Source organism: Marmota monax, unplaced genomic scaffold, assembly GCF_021218885.2.
Source record: "Marmota monax isolate L192 unplaced genomic scaffold, Marmota_monax_Labrador192_F-V1.1 WCK01_AAM20220418_F8-fsc00167, whole genome shotgun sequence".
NCBI lineage: Eukaryota > Metazoa > Chordata > Mammalia > Rodentia > Sciuridae > Marmota > Marmota monax.
Genome location: NW_026694116.1, coordinates 3,731,006 through 3,749,936, shown reverse-complemented (window position 1 = coordinate 3,749,936; position 18,931 = coordinate 3,731,006). Strand labels below are relative to the sequence as shown.

Genomic DNA, 18,931 nt, shown 5'->3' with positions numbered 1-18,931 from the left:
CTGGATCATGATTTGAACAAGGCAACAGTTTAAAAAAGAGAGAGAGAGAAACTGTGATTACAATGGACCCTCCTTATCTAAGGGGGATACCGTCCAAGACTCCCAGTGGATAACTGAAACTGAGGACAATACTGAACCCAAGCACTACAATACTGCACATCAATCTGATAACCAGGCGGCTCAGTGACTAACAGGCAGGTGGCGTACACAGTGTGGATATAGTGGATGAAGGGATGATTTCATGTTCCAGTGGGTAGAAGGGACAGTGAGAGATTTCATCATGCTGCTTAGAACAGCATGAAATATAAAACTCTTCAGTTTTACATTTCTAGAATCTTCTGTTTAATTTTTTGGGAACTTGGTTGACCTTGGGACACTGAAACCACAGAAAACAAAATTGCTGATAAGGAGTGACCACTGTATTTGAACACTACTGGATATATGAGGTCATCAGACATAATCATTTTTAAGTGTGATAATGGCACTGTGGTTACTATTAGAGTCACGTACTGTAGTATCTGTGACTGGAATGATGTGCCTGGGATTTGTAAATGTTGTCCACTGCAGGATGGTGGGAAACGGGGACAGGCTGTTAAAGCTGAGTGTCTTTATGTCATTTTTCTGTTTTCATGTCAGTTTGGACTTATGCACAATAACAATCAACAAGAAGGGCTCAACTGGAGACTGACCCTCCTATGCCCCTTAAACTCCCTGCAGCCTTAAAGAGGGCCACAGACTTCAGACCCCAGCCAAGGCAGTGACACTTCACTCTGTACCCAGGATAGAAAAGGCTGGTGGCCCCACTTGGGCGCCGGCAGTGGACATCTGGGAGAATGTGAGTCCTAATGTCCAGACCGTGCTGTCAGAGGAGGGTGGTGGCTGTTTGCAGCCCCAGTGGCCTTGGGAAGGCCTGAGCACAAGGCTAATGCTGTCCCTTGCACTTGGGGTACCTGCTAGAAGCAAGCAGAACCAGGGGGAGCACAGGGAGTCCCCCTGGGGAAGTGGGAGGTTAGGGAGCAGTGTCTCTCCCTTCCTCCCTCATCATACCCCAGCCCCCCACCCTGGGAGTGCATCTGCCCTTCCTTGGGGGGTAGAGCATGACAGACCCCGAGAACAAAGCTGTGTGGATCTTGTGCAGCCGCGATGTTCCTCGAAGGGAAATTCTCAAGGCTGTGAACTGACAGCTGGAGACTAGAGCCAGGCTGAGTCTGGCCACACGTGTGTTTTGTTTGGCTTGCAAAGTGTTTTAAAAATTTTCAGCCAACAGTAAAAGGTCAGGTGACTTCATATAAAGATCTGTATTTCCGGCTTCTCCTGTAATGTCAGATGACCTGACCACACCAGGTCTGTGTTCCCACATGCCCTGAGAGGCCAGGTGGGAGCTGACAGCCCCTGCTCCCTTTAGCTGAGACATGGGCTTGGAGTTTGCCACAGACACCTGGGCACTGACCATCACTCACTGGCTGCAGAAAGTCCACCTTGGCTCACAGGAAAGGTGTACTCGGGCCCAGTGGCTATGTCTGTCTCCTGTCCCTGCACATCAGTGGATTCCCAGAACACAGCATCCAGAGGGGTCCTGACCTTTCAAAGCCCACCCAGCAAGGCTCACATACAACTGCTGCAGGTCCCCAGAGAGCGCTCCGGCTCTGCTGGAAGCCTGACGCCTTCCCTGTGGTGAGCAACTGACAGCTGGTGCACACACCACACCCCGTGGATGTTCCAGCCAGGACCCAGGCCTGCATTTACACTGGTCCCAGGGAAGAGTGTTCCAGTCCTGGGGTGCAGGCAGCAGTGAGGAGCAAGAACTGAGTACAGGCAACATGGGGGCAACCACAGCCTGGGTATCAGCCCTCCAGCCTGGACTGGGCACAGCCAGCAGGGCAGCAGCAGGCTCCAGACGCAGCCTGGGCGTGGGTGGAAAAGCATTTCTCCTCTTGCCGGGCAGGTGGAGTCACCCCCGTCTGCCTGGAGTTCTACATTTAGAGCACGGGGAAGACACAGGGTGTGGCCAGGTCAAGCCCCTCTGTCATTTCCCGGCAGGGACATCACCATTCCTGGACTGCCTGGGTCCTGGGGTGGCCCTGTGTGGGTGAGTGAGCACACATCATTGGCAGGCCGTGACGCACCTGGGTGAGCAGGGGTGTGCCCAGCACAACGGGAGGGCCTCCCTGGGCCCCGCCTCCTCTGTGCCCGAGTTCTGGGGACCACCAGTGGCCTCCTCCTACCCCAGGATTGGCAGGGGTGTCTCTGGGGGCTGAGGTGGAACTCCGAGCTGGTCAGGAAGTGGGAACTGAAGCCCCGGGGAGGCCGCACAGGGTGGAGGGATGGGAGGTGGTCATCACCCCAGTCTGACCTCACAGGGCGTTCCTGTCGAGGGCTCCACCAAAGCCTGGAGCCTGGAGTCGGCCCAGGCTGGGGACCTGGAGGCGGGGGCTCAGCGAGGGGCACGTGGGGCCTTGCTGCCTCCTGGAAAGAGGGCTCGCAGCCCAGCTCGCTGGCTCTTCAGGTGTCGAGCAGAGCTAAATGGCAGTCCAGGGGTCACCAAGAGAAGTGCTGCCCGTGGTGGGGCTGGGACGGCTGACAACTGTCCCTTAATCCCTGAGGGCTGGCTGTTCATTCCCTGAGCAGGAGGCCTACACCTGAGAGCCACCGTGTCAACTTGGGATGGGCTGGCCAGAGGTGGAGGGACACAGAAGAGGGGAGAAGAGAGGCAGAGGGGACAGACAGAAAAGGAGACTGACTTGAATTGGGAACAAAAGAGAGGGTGAGGGACAGGGAGACCACAGAGGGACAGTTCTCAGCCCTCCCAGGGACGCCACGGTGGGGGCAGGGAGCAGCGTGGGAGCACTAGCAGGTGTGGCTGAGGAAGACACCAACCACAGGGGGTCCCACAGTCTTAGCCCCAAACTTATCCCCTAGCCTGGGATCGGGAGGTGGTGACATTGGTCCCAAGCTGTGCAGGGCAGCAGAAGTCAGAACACACTGTCTGAAAAGTGCCCATCACACCCAGCAGGGACCCAACACTCCACACCCTGTCATCTGCCCTTCCCTGGAGGGTGGGCAGCCAGCGGGCATCCTGTGCCAGCTGGAATCTGTCACCACACAACAGGGACCAGAGGACCAGCCCCAAGGGGCAGACTCTGACTTGAAGTCCAGATTCCGGTTCAAGCTCCTGCTCTGTCTTCTAGCCTCAGCCTCACCTCCCTGAACCCCAGTTCTTGTTAAGAAGATGGGGATGCGATATTGATAGAGCCACCAGCTGCTGAACTCTCGGAGAGCAGAGGTAAGACGGGGCGGAGCCGCGGGAATACAAGAAGCGCTCTAGGAGAAGAGCCCCGGAGCTGGCAGCCAAGGCCACCCTGCACTGACCCACTGGGGCCAGGACAGGCGTCAAGGCCAGCCAGAGTGACATCCCCAACCGCCTCCCCGGCACTGAGGAGGAGTCTGAGGCTCCCGCAGCCTCCAGTCAGACTCCTTGGACCTGTTCTGACGAGGAAGGACAGGGAGCTCAGGAAGTCGGCGCCTGAGCCCGGCCCTGGCTGTGACCCACCCGGCCTCCCCGTTCAGACTCACCTCGGTGGCGGGTGCCAGCAGGGCTGTCGGCCAAGGCATGGGGGTTTGGACGGTGGCATGGCGGGCAACAGCCCACCGTCTGGCAGTCACCACTGAGATGCAAGCAAAGAACACAGAGCCTTTCCTCCCCCTGGGCAGGGCGGACCTGGCATGGGCCTGGCCTGCTTCCCGGGCCATGGCAGGGCAGGAGCCTGGGGGACAGAGGGCTCCCCAGGAGGCCCGCAGCCAGTATGCCTGTTGCCTGCCTGCCCCAGTGGAGTCAAGTGTTCAAGTGCCTAGGCCCAGTGTCACCCACATGGCTGTCATACCTGCTCCTGTGACGGGCAGGGCTAGGAATTCCGGCTTGTACCAGGCCAGGGGGCAGCCAAGGATGAGTGACTAGGGCTGTCCCACGCGGGTAGAGCAGCTCTGGCCCTAACGTCTCCTCTTGGGCTCTCTCCTCTGCTGCCCCAGGCCCTGTGCCCACTGCTCTGCCTGTCCAGGGACTGTGGTGAGGACAGGGCTCGCCACCTGTGAGCCCTGCAGTGGCGGGCGCCGTGGGAGGAGGCAGGAGAGCCCCTTACTTCTCCTGGAAGTTGGCCCTGCCCACCAGATTGCAGGGCTCCCCTGTCCCTGGCAGCCAACTTGGGATTTCACTTTAACTTGGGGGACTGAGCTGGAGTTGCCAGCTGCTCACGTCACTGGTAGTGACTGAAAATGGGGCATCACCACCATTGCCAGCACTTTGGAAAGGACGCTGGCAAACAGCTGGAGGCTGCGCTGTGGGGAGAAAGGGGGGGCAGAGAAAGGGACACTGGGTCAGGGCCATCCTGCTCCCTCCTCTTGCATTCTCCCCTGGCTGCAAACTAGGCGTCACAAGCCTCGGAGGAGTCCCACGCGCCTGCCGGACACAGAAATGGAGGCCTGGGAGCCAGGGCCCGCCCACGACCTCCCAGGGGTCCCAGGAAGGCAGGCTGAGAAGCCAGCATACTTCCTTACCCTCCTGAGACCCTGGCCAGGAGGTTGCCCAGATGCTGGGCGCGAGTGGAGGACACTGGGCTGCAGGTGCAGGGCCACGGAGGCAGGGGCTCTGGAGCCCTCCAGAAAGCACATCGGGGCCCAGGGCGTGGTGGGGATGGCTGGGACCCCGTGTCGCGTCCAACGCAGCTTGCCAGCACCCTGTTCCTCTGAGGGTTTCACATCCTCTTCCGGTGGCTTTGCGAGGTGCAGGGGCCTGGCTGAGCAAGCACTTGAGCCAGGGAGCAAGACCCAGTTCCTGTCCCTGCTAGGTGCTGCCTCCCCGGGGGACTTGCAGGTTTCCTGATCCGTGATGGTGGGGGTGGGGGGGGGACATGCAGGAGTTTCAAACTCAAATCTAAACTCCTCCTTCCCCTTCCCAGCAGAGGAGCTGGAGCTGTCTCGCCCCTGAGCTCTCGCCCTAGAGGGCTCCTGCATGCCTCCTTCCAGGAAGGAAGAACTTCCCCGGGTGGGGACTCTCAGGTATGGGTGGGCACTCAGGGGTAGGGGAGCTAGGCAGGGCAAGGAGGGGATCAGAGAAATGGAGCCTGGGGTCTCAGGCAGGCGGGCCCTGGAGCAGCCCCGCCCCACAAACACCCCCATCCGTTTCTGTCCCACCTGGAAGATCCAAATCCTCACCTGCCCAGGCCCGGCCACTTAGGCCAGCTCTGATCCCAGCCTCCACACAGGTCCCTGCCTGGAACCGGGCTGTTCCCTGTATTCTCAGCATTTGGCTGTTCCCAGCAGCTTTCTAGGACCCCTGTGACACTGTGACCCCAGTCCTGGCTGTCCCTGCCAGCCTGCCCCTCCCCGCCCTCTTCTTCACTGACAAGCGTCCTGCTCCTTCCAGGCTTGAGGCCATGTCTCCTGTGGTCAGCGTCACCGAGGTCTCTTGCCACGCTGACCTTCAACCCTATGATAGCAGCAGGCTGAAGAGCTGCCGGCGGCTGGGTTTCAGGCCCCCCTCGCCAGACGAAGCAGGGAGGCCTCTGGGCCTGCTTTCTCATCTGGAAAACGGGCACAAGGGCACGGGTGATGTAGGGTGATGTAAGGAGGATCGTGGCCACGCCTGCGGAGGCTGTGCCCGCGGTCTGGGCTCTGCAGCACGGAGGGGTCCTGTACAGTGGCCCACACTGGACAGACAGCAGACGTTGGTGGGTGCGGCCAGTGCACCAGGAGTGCCTCGGCCTGGCTCCCACTGGGGGGCTCTGCAGTGGGGCCCCCACTTGGGGGAACTTGGGGTGTCTGCTGATGTAAAAGCAAACACAAGAGGGTGCTCGGCCCCGGAGAGGGGAGGCTAGGGGTGGCAGGCATGCAGGCGCTGGTCCCCAGGGGCTGAGCCCTGGCAGGCCTCATAGATCTGCACCCCACCACTCCCCCAGAGCTGGACTGTCCTTGCCCTCAGTCTCTCCCCCCATCATTAAAGGCTTGGACATGTGACAGTGGGCGTGGCTTGGCGAGGCTGGGCTGCAGTGGCAGGTTTACTAGGGAGCTTCTGGACGCAAGGCGGGAGGTTGGAGGGCCTTCCCTCTGCCTCAGTTTCTTTGTCGGTGAAGTGTGACTTCTGGGCCCAGTGCCACGGAAAGGGTGAGGGGGCTGGAAAGGAGTGTCGACCGCAGCCACGTGTTTGGGCTTAAGAGAGGCCTGCAGAGGAGGCACCCATCTTCTGAGCAGAGGAGGGGCAGGGGACCAAGAGGGACCAGTCTGCTTTTGGGTGTGTGTTAGTGCCACTGATGGCCAGGCATTTATTGAGCGCCACCAGGGACCAGGCCCCGCACAGGCCCACATCTCCAATACAGGCTCCCTGTCCTTCTCTAAGAGCCACGGGCTTCCCAAGTCCATGGCCCTGGGGTTCTCCCCTCAACCTCTGGCCTGGCTTGGGGCCGCCCCAGGCAATTCCTTCCCAGCAAGGCCAGGTGCCCTGGGGCAGCAGACACTGAGCTTGGGAAGGGCTGGGAAGGCCCAAGGGCCTGAGTCACAGAGCCAAAGAGGCAGGACCAGCTGCTGCTCAGAAACGCAGGAGCCACAGGATGGGTGGCGCCCATTGGGAGGGGAGGAGCCAGTGGCCGCCACCACCCCCCCAGCGAGGGGGAGAGCAGGCCCTTTGTTCCCAGCCGGCCTGGTGCCACATGATGCACCACATCACTGTCACTGCCTGGAACGGAGACAAGCCGGCTGGGGGCTGGGGTCAGCCAGGGGAGCTCCGCCTGCACCCCCACCACTCAGGTCCCGAGCAGTGAAGACAGCACTGCCCGGCAGCACCTGGCCAGTGCTGCAGGTCGCCAAGGTGCTCTGCCCCCAGCCAGCTGGCCCCGGGATGATGCACTGGCCATGCCCACACAGGCCAGAATCCTGGAAACGCCGGCCCAGCCTTCCCTGGGGGCCAGCTACTGCATGGGGCTCTGCTCCCCTTCCAGGTGGGGGCAGGCCTGGCCGGTGCGAGCCGTTGTTTGTAAACACTCGTGGCCGTCGCTAGGAGCTGTGACTCAGAGCTGGAACAGTGACTCCTCCGTGAGCTGTTTACTCAGCACAACATCCTGTCCAGGAAGCAGACAGCTCCTCTTCCTGCAGCCTGCTGACCTGACTTGGGTCCTGCAGGGGGTCAAACCCAGCTCCCTTCCCTGGTTTCTGGGAACTGGGTCCATCATGAAGTCACTCAACACACACTCCCGGCCAGGCTGGCTCTGCTATGCAGGGGCGTGCTGCACCCTGCAGGAGACACACCTAGCTCCGGGGCGGTGCAGGGTGCATCCAGGCCTCTGAGGCTTTGACTGCTAGACTCCCAGGGACCAGGGCTCTGAACTCATCTGTACCTTGCTTACCCACTCACAGTTAGAAGCTTTGGAGGCAGAGTAGCTCCTGATGCCCTTTGTTCCTCAGAGCCCTGCCTTTAGCACCCTTCAGTGAGAACAAAGCACTTCTCTACACAGCCATCTGTGTAGAGTGATGCCATAGTCACTGAGGCCCAGAGAGAGCAAACAACTTGCCTGAGGTCACACAGCATATCAGTGCCAAGTTCAGACGTAAGCCCAGGCCTCTCTGGCCCCAGGCTGCTTATTTTCCTTTATTCTTTACTCTGCACTGAGTTAAAGATCACAAATGATTTGTAAGCTGGGCAATGTGGCACGTGACTGTAATCCCAGCCTCTTGGGAGGCTGAGGCAGGAGGATGTCAAGCTCAAGGCCAGAGTGGGAAACTTAGTGAGACCCTGTCTAAAAACCAAATAAAAAGGTCTGGAAGTGCAGTTCAGTGCTTTCCTAGTGTGTTTGAGGCCCTGGGTTCAATCCTCAGAACCACAAAAATAACACAAAAAAACCCCCACAGATTTGTGACCCACAAAACACAGGCAGAGGTGGGGCTGTGGATGCTGGGCTGGGGCAAGTGGTCTGTCCCACTTAGGCCCAGGCCCAGGACTCTGACTTCCTCGATCCCTGATCACTGGTGCCTAACTGGACCACAGCATTCCTGCTAGGCACTGCCAGAGGGAATGACATTCATCATCCAGGGTTGACGTGGGTTTGGCTGACAGGCCTGGGGCAGCAGCTCGGAGACAACAAAACTCACCCAGAGTCACACAGCAGAGCAGTGCTCTGATCTCACCTGGACTCGCAACTGGCATTTCCATCTGCCCTGCCTGTGACTTGACCTTCCTGGTGCCTTCTCTGGGCAGAGGGAGGACCTCAGGGTCCTGGTTTACAGGAAGGCCAATAGGGTGGGGACAGAGTCTCAGAGGGACTGGTGGAAGGCTGCATACCTCAATGGGGTGGCCCCTTCCCCTGCTCCAGGCCAAGGAGAACAGGGCCCCTGGGGATGGTGCGAACACAGGACGCCCCTGCAGAGGCTGCGGGAGCTGGGAAAGGCCACACGGGGCTGCGCTTGCCCTGGCAGCTGAGGGTGCCCTGCCCTGGGCAGAACCGCAACCCCTGGGCTGACTCACCCACCACAGGTCCCTGCCCGCCCGCCTGCTTGCCTGCCCGCTGCCCTCTAGGAGCCACTGGTCCCGGGGCTCACCCAGAAGCCAGGACTCCGAGGATCCAGGCCAGCAGGATCCAGCAGCACCAAGGGCGCGGGCAGCTCCCTACCCCACGCTGGGCCTGCCCCTCAGGAAGCCCTGAGAGTCCCAACGCCCAGCGGGAAGTATCCAGGAGCAGCTGTGGGCTGGGGGTTCAAGTCTAAACCCCAGCTGCTCATGTGCTTGTTGGGTGAGACTGTCACAGGCTGGGCGGTTACTGTCCCTGGCTGCACCTTGGTCTTAGCCCACAAAGGGGACTAAAATCTGCCTCAAACAGGCTGCAGAGTGAAAGGAATATCTGTTGGGAAGCGCCTAGGATGGGGCCTGCATGGGCCGCGTGTTCAGTATACGGGCCCTTTTTATTTTGAGGCCTGGGGATTGGACTCAGGGGCTTTCCTGAGCCACACAGCAGCCCTTTTTACTTTGAAACAGAGTCTTGCTAAGTTGTCCAGGCTGGCTTCAAATTTGGGGTCCTCCTGCCTCGGCCTCCCAAGTCTCTGGGATCACAGGTGTGCACCGTGAGGGACTGGGTTCTCACTTTTAATTCAGAACTGGACGAGACTGCTGCAAGCCGCGTCTGAAGTACTGTAGCAATGTCGGGTGGCCATCCGAGTCTCTAAGCACTGTCAACTTGTTTGTGTAGAGGACGGGCAACAGGATTCACAGCTGGCACCATCTAAATACAACAGAGCGCCCTGGGGCACAATGACCGTTCGCGTGCATGGTTGTGGCACGAATTTACCGAGCACCTACTAGGTGTTGGGCACTGTTCCAGGGCTGGCGATATTTCAGGGAACAAAATTGATAAAAACCACCTCTGCCCCTGGGGGTGTAATATGTGAAACAGGCTTGAAAGTGAGGCGGCCACAGAACAGGGCAGGGGCACTGGCACAGGGAGGGGACTGCGTGACCTCCTCAGGGCTAGGTGAGCTGTGGGAACAGCAGGGTGGGGGCTCCAAGGAGGGCCCTGAAAACTAACTCATCTACTGTGGAGTCACTTGCTTCCTGCCTCGGGCACAGAGAGTGGCACGAAGCTCCCTGGGCAGCCGCATGAGTGCTGTTCTCCCATCTATGCCCAAGCGCCCAGCATGAAGCCTAGCCTGGGGAGGGCCTGGCCACCGTGAGAGGCCAACGGTGAGTCGGCACAACCACACACCAGAGGGAGGAGCACTGGTTCCAAGCCTGGCTCCTTCCCTCTTTAAAATGGGCAGGTGGGGATTTGGGACGGAAGGTCCTAGAGAGCAGGGACTCTTGCCCATGCACAGCTGCCTGGCCTGGCCCCCGGCACACAGCGGGCTCTGACCAAATGCCCACATCAACAAGTGGACTCCATGGTCCTGAGGGCTCCTGCAGCCTCAGAATGCCTGGACGCTAGGCTATTCAGAATTCCTCCTGGGAGGTCACCAGGGGAGCCTGGAAGCTGAGCAAGGCTGCAGGGAGCTGAGCGGCCGCCGGGAAGGGTCCACGTGCCTGCCCAGCCATCCCCACGGACGGGCCTTCCAGAGCCAGGCTGAGAGCCAGAGGCAGGAGAGCCCGGCAGCGGGTGGGAGGAGGTGCAGCCAGGCCTTCTGGGAAGCAGGAGCCCTTTTTCTTAGAAGCTGGGCCTAGAGGTTCCTGGAAGCCAGCCTACCCTGGATGTCAGCAGGGCAGGTGGGTGGTCAGGTCAGCCCTGGCTCAGTGCAGGGGATGCCCCCTTACATTCCTGGCCAGGAGCAGCTCTTGGGGAGTGGGTCCCCGCCGTTGGCTTAGCCTGGAGAGGCAGAGGGTGCAGGGCTGAGCTCACGGTCAGGCACTTGTGTCCAGCAGGCCTGGTCACCCGGCGCCAGAAGAGTCAGGACAAATGGGCCCTTGTGGTGCAGGAGCTGCCTGCTGTGCCAGGGACACTGTGTGCCCAGGGTTGCTACCAGCCTGCTGCTCGGGCCTGGGAAGCAGGGCTACCCTCTCAGAAGGGGACCTCCTAAGCTGTACTGGCCTCTGGAGAGGGCTCGGGACTCAGCTGGCTGCTGGGAGGTGGGGCTGGTGCCCACTGCCCTCTTTCTCACAGTCCTGTTCCAGCAAGGACATCCCCCAGGCTGGGAGGTGGCGGTGCCTTGGGCTGTGAAGCCGAGTGCTGCTTTCCTGCCCTCCTGCCACGGCTCTCCACACCAGCACCCGCCCCCCCCCCTGCTTTCCTCGGCTTCTTCCTGGGAGGGAGGCTCTCAGTTCTAGGCCTCTGCACTCACCCTGGAAGGCCCAGCAGGGGATGCAGCACACCGGGTGCCCTTGCCTGCCTGGCACCCTCCAGAAGCTGCCTGTCCCTAGCCTCTGTCTATGTGTCCCAGGCACTGTGCCAAGCACTTTCTCACCATCACAACCCGGGAGCTGCGCACAGTTACTGACCAGATGATAAACTGAAACTCAGGGGCTAAGGGCAGTGCTGAGACGTCAGGATTCCCCATGGCCAAGGCTTGGGCTCGATGCTTTGAAAAAGCAAAGTCACATGCATGTGCGTGCGCGCGCACCCCCCACACACACACACACTTGGGATCATGGGCTCTCCATCCCCAGGCCCCAGCCAGGTGTCCCCACATGCAGCCTTACTCGTCCCTTCACGTGAGCTTCCTTAGCCACCTACAGCGTGCAGAACCCAGGTATGTGCCCACCCTGACACACATCTCTCAAACCTAGGCATGGCCATCCAAAGTCAGGGAGATGCTCCCAGGACAGACACACACACACGCCATGTGCACACCCCTCATGTCCGTCACAGGACAGGAGCACAGCCTTCCCCTGCAGGCCCAGAGGCCCTGGATGTACAACCTTGCCCTGCACATCTGCCAAAAATGAATGTGACCCAGAACGCATTCCCCAGCGCCTGCAGCCAGCTCCTGTGCCTGTCACTGCCGGCCCCTGGCAGGGCTGTCGAAGGGGCGGGGGCTCGTGCTCTACCAGGGATCCCTGGGCCCAGCTCCTGGGGAGGAAATCCTCTTGGAAACCCAAAGAACTTCAAGCGTCTGCTTCGAGGAACAGGGGGTGGTGCTGCCAGCTCAGCCCTTCCCGTGGGCACAACCTGCCTGGCCCTGCCCCCAGCCTCAGCTGTCACCTCTCTGCCCACACAGGGCTTCAGTCTAGGTGGGCTGCCTCACCCCTGAACTCCAGCTCTGGGCAGCTAGAGGGTCAGGAGCTTGGACATGGCCCCAGAGAAGCGGGATCAGGTGGGGCTCCCTGAGACGGGGCCACCCACTCAGCATTTGTCTGAAAACACTAGTGGATTCGACTCAGGGTCGGCACGTGTCCCTGTCTCTTGCCTGCACCCAGCTCCCCAAGACTGGCCACCTGCCTTGGGTGTGGGGGGACAGACATCCCTGCACCTGTGGAGGGCCTGCAGGTGCCATAGGAACACCCCACACATTCCACATCTAAGCCTCTGCAGGTGAGGTGCTGGGGCTCCTCCTCCTCCAGCCCCTTGACCTCTGCACAGCCCAGAACTCCTGGAGACTGCTGTTCCTTGCAGACAGGGACAGATGATTGAGATAATCAGGGCTGGGCCACATTTCCACATGGGTGGGGTGGGAGCAAGAATCTCTTTGGAATGGATTCAGTTCAGGTGGTGGCAGCCCTAGGGGCTTAACCCCCCAGCCCACCTTCTGGCCCTTCCAGTTTGAGCTTGACATTTACAGGAAAAGGGTATGACCCCCCCACCCCCAAGTTCCTGGGAATAAGACGCCTGGGGTCAGGATGGAGTCCTAAGTGGGAGGGGGGAGGGGGAGCTCCTGGACTCAGGGCCGCACCCTGACCAAGGGTCCTCCTGACTGGACACACCCTCCCCTCCCCTGGTGCTTGGTACACAGAGGTTGCAGGGGCACCTGGGACCTCAGGTGATGTGCGGAGGAGGTCCATCTTCTAGGGCACACAAACAACAAAAGCTGTCAAAGCGGCCTTGAGGCTGTGTCTTTGGTTTTTTGAAGCATTTCCAATATTTTAAAATATGGTTTATGTTATATATTTTCTATTAGTTTGGAGGGGCCAGTCTGGGAGAGGGCGGCTTCTCTGGGTTGTCCTGCTTCCTCCTTTCCTGGGCTCCTTCCTCTGCTGAGCGTAGACACACATCCAGCCTGCGAGCACAGCGCCTGCTCTCTGGCTGGGGGGCGCTCACGGTGCTGTGTACTTTGGCACTGCTGGTGTGAGGTGAGTTCATGCCAACTGGGGGGGGCAGGGAGAGAGAAGAGCCTGGTTCCCTCCCCAGGGGAGCCGATTCTGGATCCCAGCCCAGAGAGAGGGAAGGAAGACGGGAGAAGGGATGCCCCAGCCTGCGGTGCAGGCCCCCCCCCTTCCCGCCGCTGGGGCCTGAGCAGTCTTCAGGGGATCAGCTGTGCAGGTGGTGATGCAAGCGCCAGACAGGGCCAGGAGGCCAACTGGTGCAGAGGGTGGGTGAGGGCTGTGCCCTCAAAGCTCTTCCTACCCTAGCTGTGGCTCACGGTGCTGGCCTGAGTGCTCTGGGGGCATCCAGCATGAATATGGGGCACTCCGCCTCCCAGGCCACCATCTGCAAGCCTCAGCCCGCTCCTGTGCCTACTTGCAATCCACCTGGTGCCCCAGTGGTCACACATGCACCTGGCACTGGCAGAGGCAGAAGAGATGAGGGTCCCAGAGCCTCTGGACTCTGGAGCTGGGCATGTCTCTCCTGTCCAGGGAGGCTCAGGAGTGAGGTCATAGCCCAAGGTCACAGAGACCAGTTGAGTCAGACCAGAATCCTGGCTCTGCAGGGCACAGGGAAACCCTGTGGGTGCAATGGTCACCAACAGTCACGCCCCTCACTGCCATCCCCAGGGAGATGGTCTGAGGGCAAGTGGACTCGCATCTCACTCTCTGAGGTCCAGCCTGCCTGGCCTGCCCCCATCTGCCCTCTCTCCTCCTTCTGCTATCGGCCCTTTCCCTCAGCAGGGGCTGCAGGGCCTTGCTCCCTCCCAGCTAACACCCTGTGTCCTCAGGCAGCCTTCCAGCACACAGGTGGGGCCCACAGGTGGGGCCCACAGGGCCAGGCCTCCTGACCCCCTTAGGCAGGCAGGAGTGTGTATTTTCCTCCTGGGCAGGGAGGGGAAAGGACAGGGGCTGGGAAGGGGACATACCAGGTGCAGAGGGTTTCTAGGACACCCAGTAAGAAGCACAAGCTGGGATTCCCACCCAGGGTCCTGCTCCGCAGCCTGTGTGGCACAGTGTTCCCCTGAGGGCCTGGTCTGCTGCCGAGATGGACTGGGCAAGGTGGAGGGCAGGCCCTGGCCCCCACCCTCGCACCCAAGGCCCCAGAAGAGGGGTAGATGGGACACAGATGGGGAAACTGCAGCCAGGGAGAAGGAACACGCTAAAGTCAGTCTCAAAGCTGGCCCAGAACCACAGCTCTACTGCAGGGCTGCACCTGAGCCACACCTGCCCTACCATTCTGTGCCACGTCCAGGGAGCTCAGGGCTGGGGGGGGGCAAGGCATCATCCTGCCATCCCCCACCTGGCTGGCATGGCCCCATTCACTGTGCCTTCTGACTGAATGTTCTGACTCCGACACCATCAACTGTGGCAAAGGTATACAGGAAATGGCCTCCATTGCTAGGGGACTGGCCCAGTGTCAGGAGGCTGGCAGGGCGGGGTGATGGGGAGCAGGAGAGAACGGGGTTTCCCTCAGGAAGGATCCAGGGGGCGGACGGTGGACCAGCTATGAGAAATACCTAGCAAACTCAGAACTGTGGGCCACACACAGGCCACTGGAAAGCCCCTAGCCCTGAGCCTTCCTGCAGGCAAGTATTTGGGGGGCCTGAAGTTGCCTAGCAACTGTTTCAGGTTGCCACGGGAACGATCTCTTCTTCTGGGGCTTGTCATTTTTAGGGGGTGCCGCAATGCTTCCCACACCCTTTCCTCTCTACAGCCTCACCCCAGCCTAGCTGCCCTGGGAAGGGACACAGAGGGTTCCTAAGCTCACCCCACTCCCTGAGGGCCCCTCCCAGTCCTGGCCCTAGAAGCCTCTGAAGCTCTAACCCAAGAACCTGAGAAAATGCAGAGAGAGAGAGTCCAAGGTCTTCCTGAGGATGGGAAGGGAGGAGAGGCTCCCGAGGCCTTCATCTGCAGTCACTGCTGACCCACCTTGGGGGCTCTGCCTGCCCCGCCCTGACCACTGGAAGCCCACTGTAACTGGAAGGAATGTGGTCCCAGCCCTGGTGCCTGGCCTGGATGGGGCTTGTCTGAAAACAGGCTCCCACCTTGCTGTGGAGTCCCTTCCCCTTTGGGTGCCTGGGTGTCCCCACCAGAGCAAGGATGCCAGTCTGGCATAGCTCAGGGTGCCAGGCAGATATGCAAGACCAGGTGCAGGGACAGTGGGAGGGGCTTTCATGACAGGTACCTCCAGAGCCCAGGACAGAGGTATACACGGGCCTGGGAAGAACCCTGCAGAACATGGCTCCTTGTTTGGTGTGGGAGTGTGACCTGCTACACTGCTCATGGCAGAGCCAAGGTGGCCCCAGGTCCCAAGGCTCCCATCCACAGCTTTCCACAGAGCGGCTGCCCACCCCACACCCCAGCTCTGCCGTCTTTTTACGCCTCCTGAGCCAGGGGCCTAGGTGCTCTGCACAAAAGCCCCCCTGGAAGGCTGCTGGGAATCAACCAAGGACCAGCAGCCCAGGGCTGAGACGGTGAAAGGGGCAGGGGGATGATGACAAGAATGGCCTCCACTCCCGGGGGCACTCTGCCCCATCTCACTGATGTCCACGGGAGCCCTGGCCATGGTGGGGGGCCCAGGCTGCACCTCAGCCCACACTGGCCTACCCCTCTTGCATTTCTAGGAGGATCATGCTGAGCCCTACCAGGTATAGCAAGGCAAACTGGGCAGCACCAGGCCCTGTATGGACAGCCTACCGGGCCCGTGGCCACCTTCCATGGGCCCCCATACCTCGGACCTGAGGATGCTCTGCTGTAACAGGAGAGCTGTTTGGAAACCTCAGGTGTAATGTAGCTGCAGCGCCCCTGGAAAGGCCGAGAAGGGCTGTCTCACCTTGCAGGTGCAGAGAAAGAGGAATGCAAATTCCCAGCCCTGGCTCTGGCCCCTCCCTGCCTTCCTTTCAGTTCCTTCCTCTGATACAGGCTCAGCAATAAGTGATCCTCTGTGCTACAGGAGCCATCCTCCCCACCCCAGCCTCCCTCACCAAGTAGCCACCCAGCCACCACCCCATGGCTATCCTGGCTGGCTTGATGTCCTTCTGCATGTGTCATCAAGAATTGATTGTGCTCTGGGCCTGTTCACTGCGAGGTGCTGCCTTCTGGACGCTACCAGCCGGACCTTTTGTCTGCAGCAGCCCAGTGCCGCCACACGGGTCACAGCGCCATCTGCTGGTGCTGCTGGAACAGCCAAAGCAGGCCCCAGTCAGGCCCCCACAATCCCTAGCCAGGGGCCGATTCTGCCACATCCTCAGATCCCCACTGCTTTCCAACCCCATGGACACCTGGCCTTTAGGAGGTAAACCATTCCTGAGACTTGTTATGGGTTGAACTGTGTCCCTCCAAAAGACCCCCTGGTACCTTTGAAAGAGACCTCTTTTAGAAATAGGGTCCTTGCAGATAGTACGAATGTGACTTCATACTGCATTAGGGAGGGCCACTAACTGTGTCCTCACAGTAACAGAAAACCTGACACACACACAGAGGCATCCATGTGGAGCCACACCTGGAGTGACGCACTTACAGGACAAGGACCTAGAGCTAGGGATTGCCAGCAGCCACCAGAGGTTGGAAGAAGCAGGAAGGATCCTCCCTGGAGCCCTCCAAGAGCACAGCCCTGCCGCACCTTGACCTCACACCTGTGGCCTCCAGGACTGGGAGTGTGCCGGCCTGCTGAGGGGAGCTGGCACTTCATCACAGCTCCAGGACAGTGACAGACACCAGGCCCCACCTGCGAAGAGCCAACCCTGACCACGGGACGCCTCCTTGCAGAAGCCCTCTCAGCGCCCACCCAGGTGGACACCACCTCTGCCAGCCCTGACACCTTTTGGAATGATCCTCATGGCCTCCTCTGGTGGCCCAGGCCAGGAAACCTGTACCATCTGAATGAATGAATGAATTCCTTCGTGACTCTGTTATCTTCAGATGTCCATAAAAGTCCAGGGACAGTGGTGATGGGCTGAAGGGAAGCAAGTGGGTGATGGCAGGTGAGGAGGGGCTGCCTGAGGGGACTCTGGATACCACATCCCCAGCCCCAAGGCTCAGGAGGCAAAGTCATTCAGGTCACCTGTCCTCCTTGTGGCCATCCCCCTGCCCCACATACAATGGGAGTCACTCTAACATCTGCTTCCCTGGGAAATGATGGTGTGTGTGTGAGATGGTGGGCTCAAGTCCCCGGTGGCCACTGCACAAACTCAGAGGTGGAAGACACACAAGGAGGCAGGACTCGAGCACAGAATGCAACCCACGCCAGGCCTGGCTCTGGGGCTGTTCTCCTAAGTAATTTCCTGGTCTGCACCCAAGGTGGGTGAGAAGTGAGCAAACCTGTGTCACAGCTTGCAGCCTAAGCCTCCCAGGGACCCGCCATACATTCAGGCTCAAATCCAAATCTTCATCTTAGACCCTACCAAGGCTCCCAGTGACGACTGCCTCCTGGCACACAAGTCCTTGAATAATATGCTCTCCCGAGGTGCACTGGATTTGGTTGTGTTCAGGATTTCTGAACAATTCAGTAAGTGACATGAGGCCACTACCAAGATTCACAAAAACCTGTCTTGGTTTTCCTTGGTTGCCTCATTCTAGTCAAGCAAGTGCTGACATCATGCCTGCTACAGAGGTTATGACCCCCACAGAGGATCCCAGACAATGGATACAAGGGATCTAGCCCAAGCTGGACCCTGCCAACACGGAACAAGCTCAGAGGTGCGTTCTCCAGCCCAGCCTCCTGAGAGGCCTGGAGGAGATATGCTGGGCTGAGACCTCACCTAATCACACACACCTGCTACGTAGTGAGAGGTGAATTAGGGGGATGCTGCCACACAGCCAGGGACAACTAGAGCGCCTGTGCCTCTTTATGCACACAGGTCCTGGAGGGCAGGGCCCATGGCGGTCAATTTAAGGGTCACATCCAGGACCAACATGGTCCTTGCCTGGGGCGAGTGCTCGGGCATAGTATTCAGGGAAAAGATGAGAGGAGGTCTGAGCCCCTCCACACCCCTGAGCAGCTCACACTGTGGCAGGGATACTAGTGATGGAGGTCCCTGGGTGGAAGGCAGGGCACATAGACCATGACCCTGGGCACTCTTTCCTGGCTGCACTTTCTTCATTGGCACTCCTGCCCCCTGGTGGCCAGCGCTAGCACTGCAGCCCCAGGCAAGAAACCCAGAAAACAAAACACACACCTTTGTTTGGATGTTGTCAAGGCAGCAGCTCTCCCAGGCCCCAGGAGGCAAAGGAGCAGGACCCAAGGCTCCAAGAGGAACAGGAAGGACCTCAGCAGCCTCACTTGCTCCCCTGTGTCCCTCTGCTGGCCTGAGGTGTCACGCTCACTCAGGAGGCCTCCTCACCCAGCCAGGTCAGTGACCCTGCCCACTTCCAAAGGAGGACCCCAGGCTCCAACAGGGACAGTCTCTTCCCTGGACCTGAGATGCTGGTCCAGTGTGGGGCAACACTCTGCATGACCCCTACTGTCCTCAGTCCTCCAAGGCCCCCGCCTACTGGGTTCAGAAGGGCCTCTAGAGAGGACAAAGCATTTTCCAAGGGGCTTGGTGGACAGTGGGTCACTGATGGAGAACTAAGGCCACCAGAAACTTCTGGGAGTCTGTGGAACCCTGGAGTCACAAAGGCCAACCACCCCAATTTTCAAAGGGGAAACTAAGACCTCCCCTGTGGCCACCTCCACACCAGGGAAGGACTGCTTAGCCTAATTCTAGGTGTCCAGAGTAGTGGACACAGGACCCTGGCCCTGTCCTCTCCAGGCTGCTCTGGGAATGTCCCATGCCAGGCATACTGGGGAATCTTGAGTACCCAGCTGCCTATCAGCAGGGTATGTCCCCACCTCCCAAGCAATGGATCCCTGGCATGTTGCTCCTACCCCTAAGGGTAATCTCCAACCTCTTCCTTCTTTTCCCTTGTCACCTCCCCAGTGTCCCATCCTTCTGATACCTAGGAAGTCTGCGTGGTAGGCGTGCGTGTGGATGTCCAGAGTAAAGAGCCCGCCTGGAGGGGGTGGGCAGGGGATTCCCAGGATTTTAGGGGCTCTCATTCCCAAAGCAAACCCCAAAGGAGGACTGAGCCGCGGCCCAGGAAGCAGGAGCCCTTCCTTCGCGGCTGGACTCTGCCACCTGGCGTGCCCTGGCCGGTCCCTCGAGACCCTGCCTCTTTCCTGGCTCA

The 18,931-nt window shown here is 59.7% G+C and overlaps 1 protein-coding gene across 1 annotated transcript in view; it reads right to left on the bottom strand.

Annotated features, from left to right (window-relative positions):
- Positions 1 to 18,931, bottom strand: part of Ralgds (ral guanine nucleotide dissociation stimulator) — a 41,557-nt gene that overhangs the window by 22,336 nt on the left and 290 nt on the right. The window lies entirely within an intron of this gene.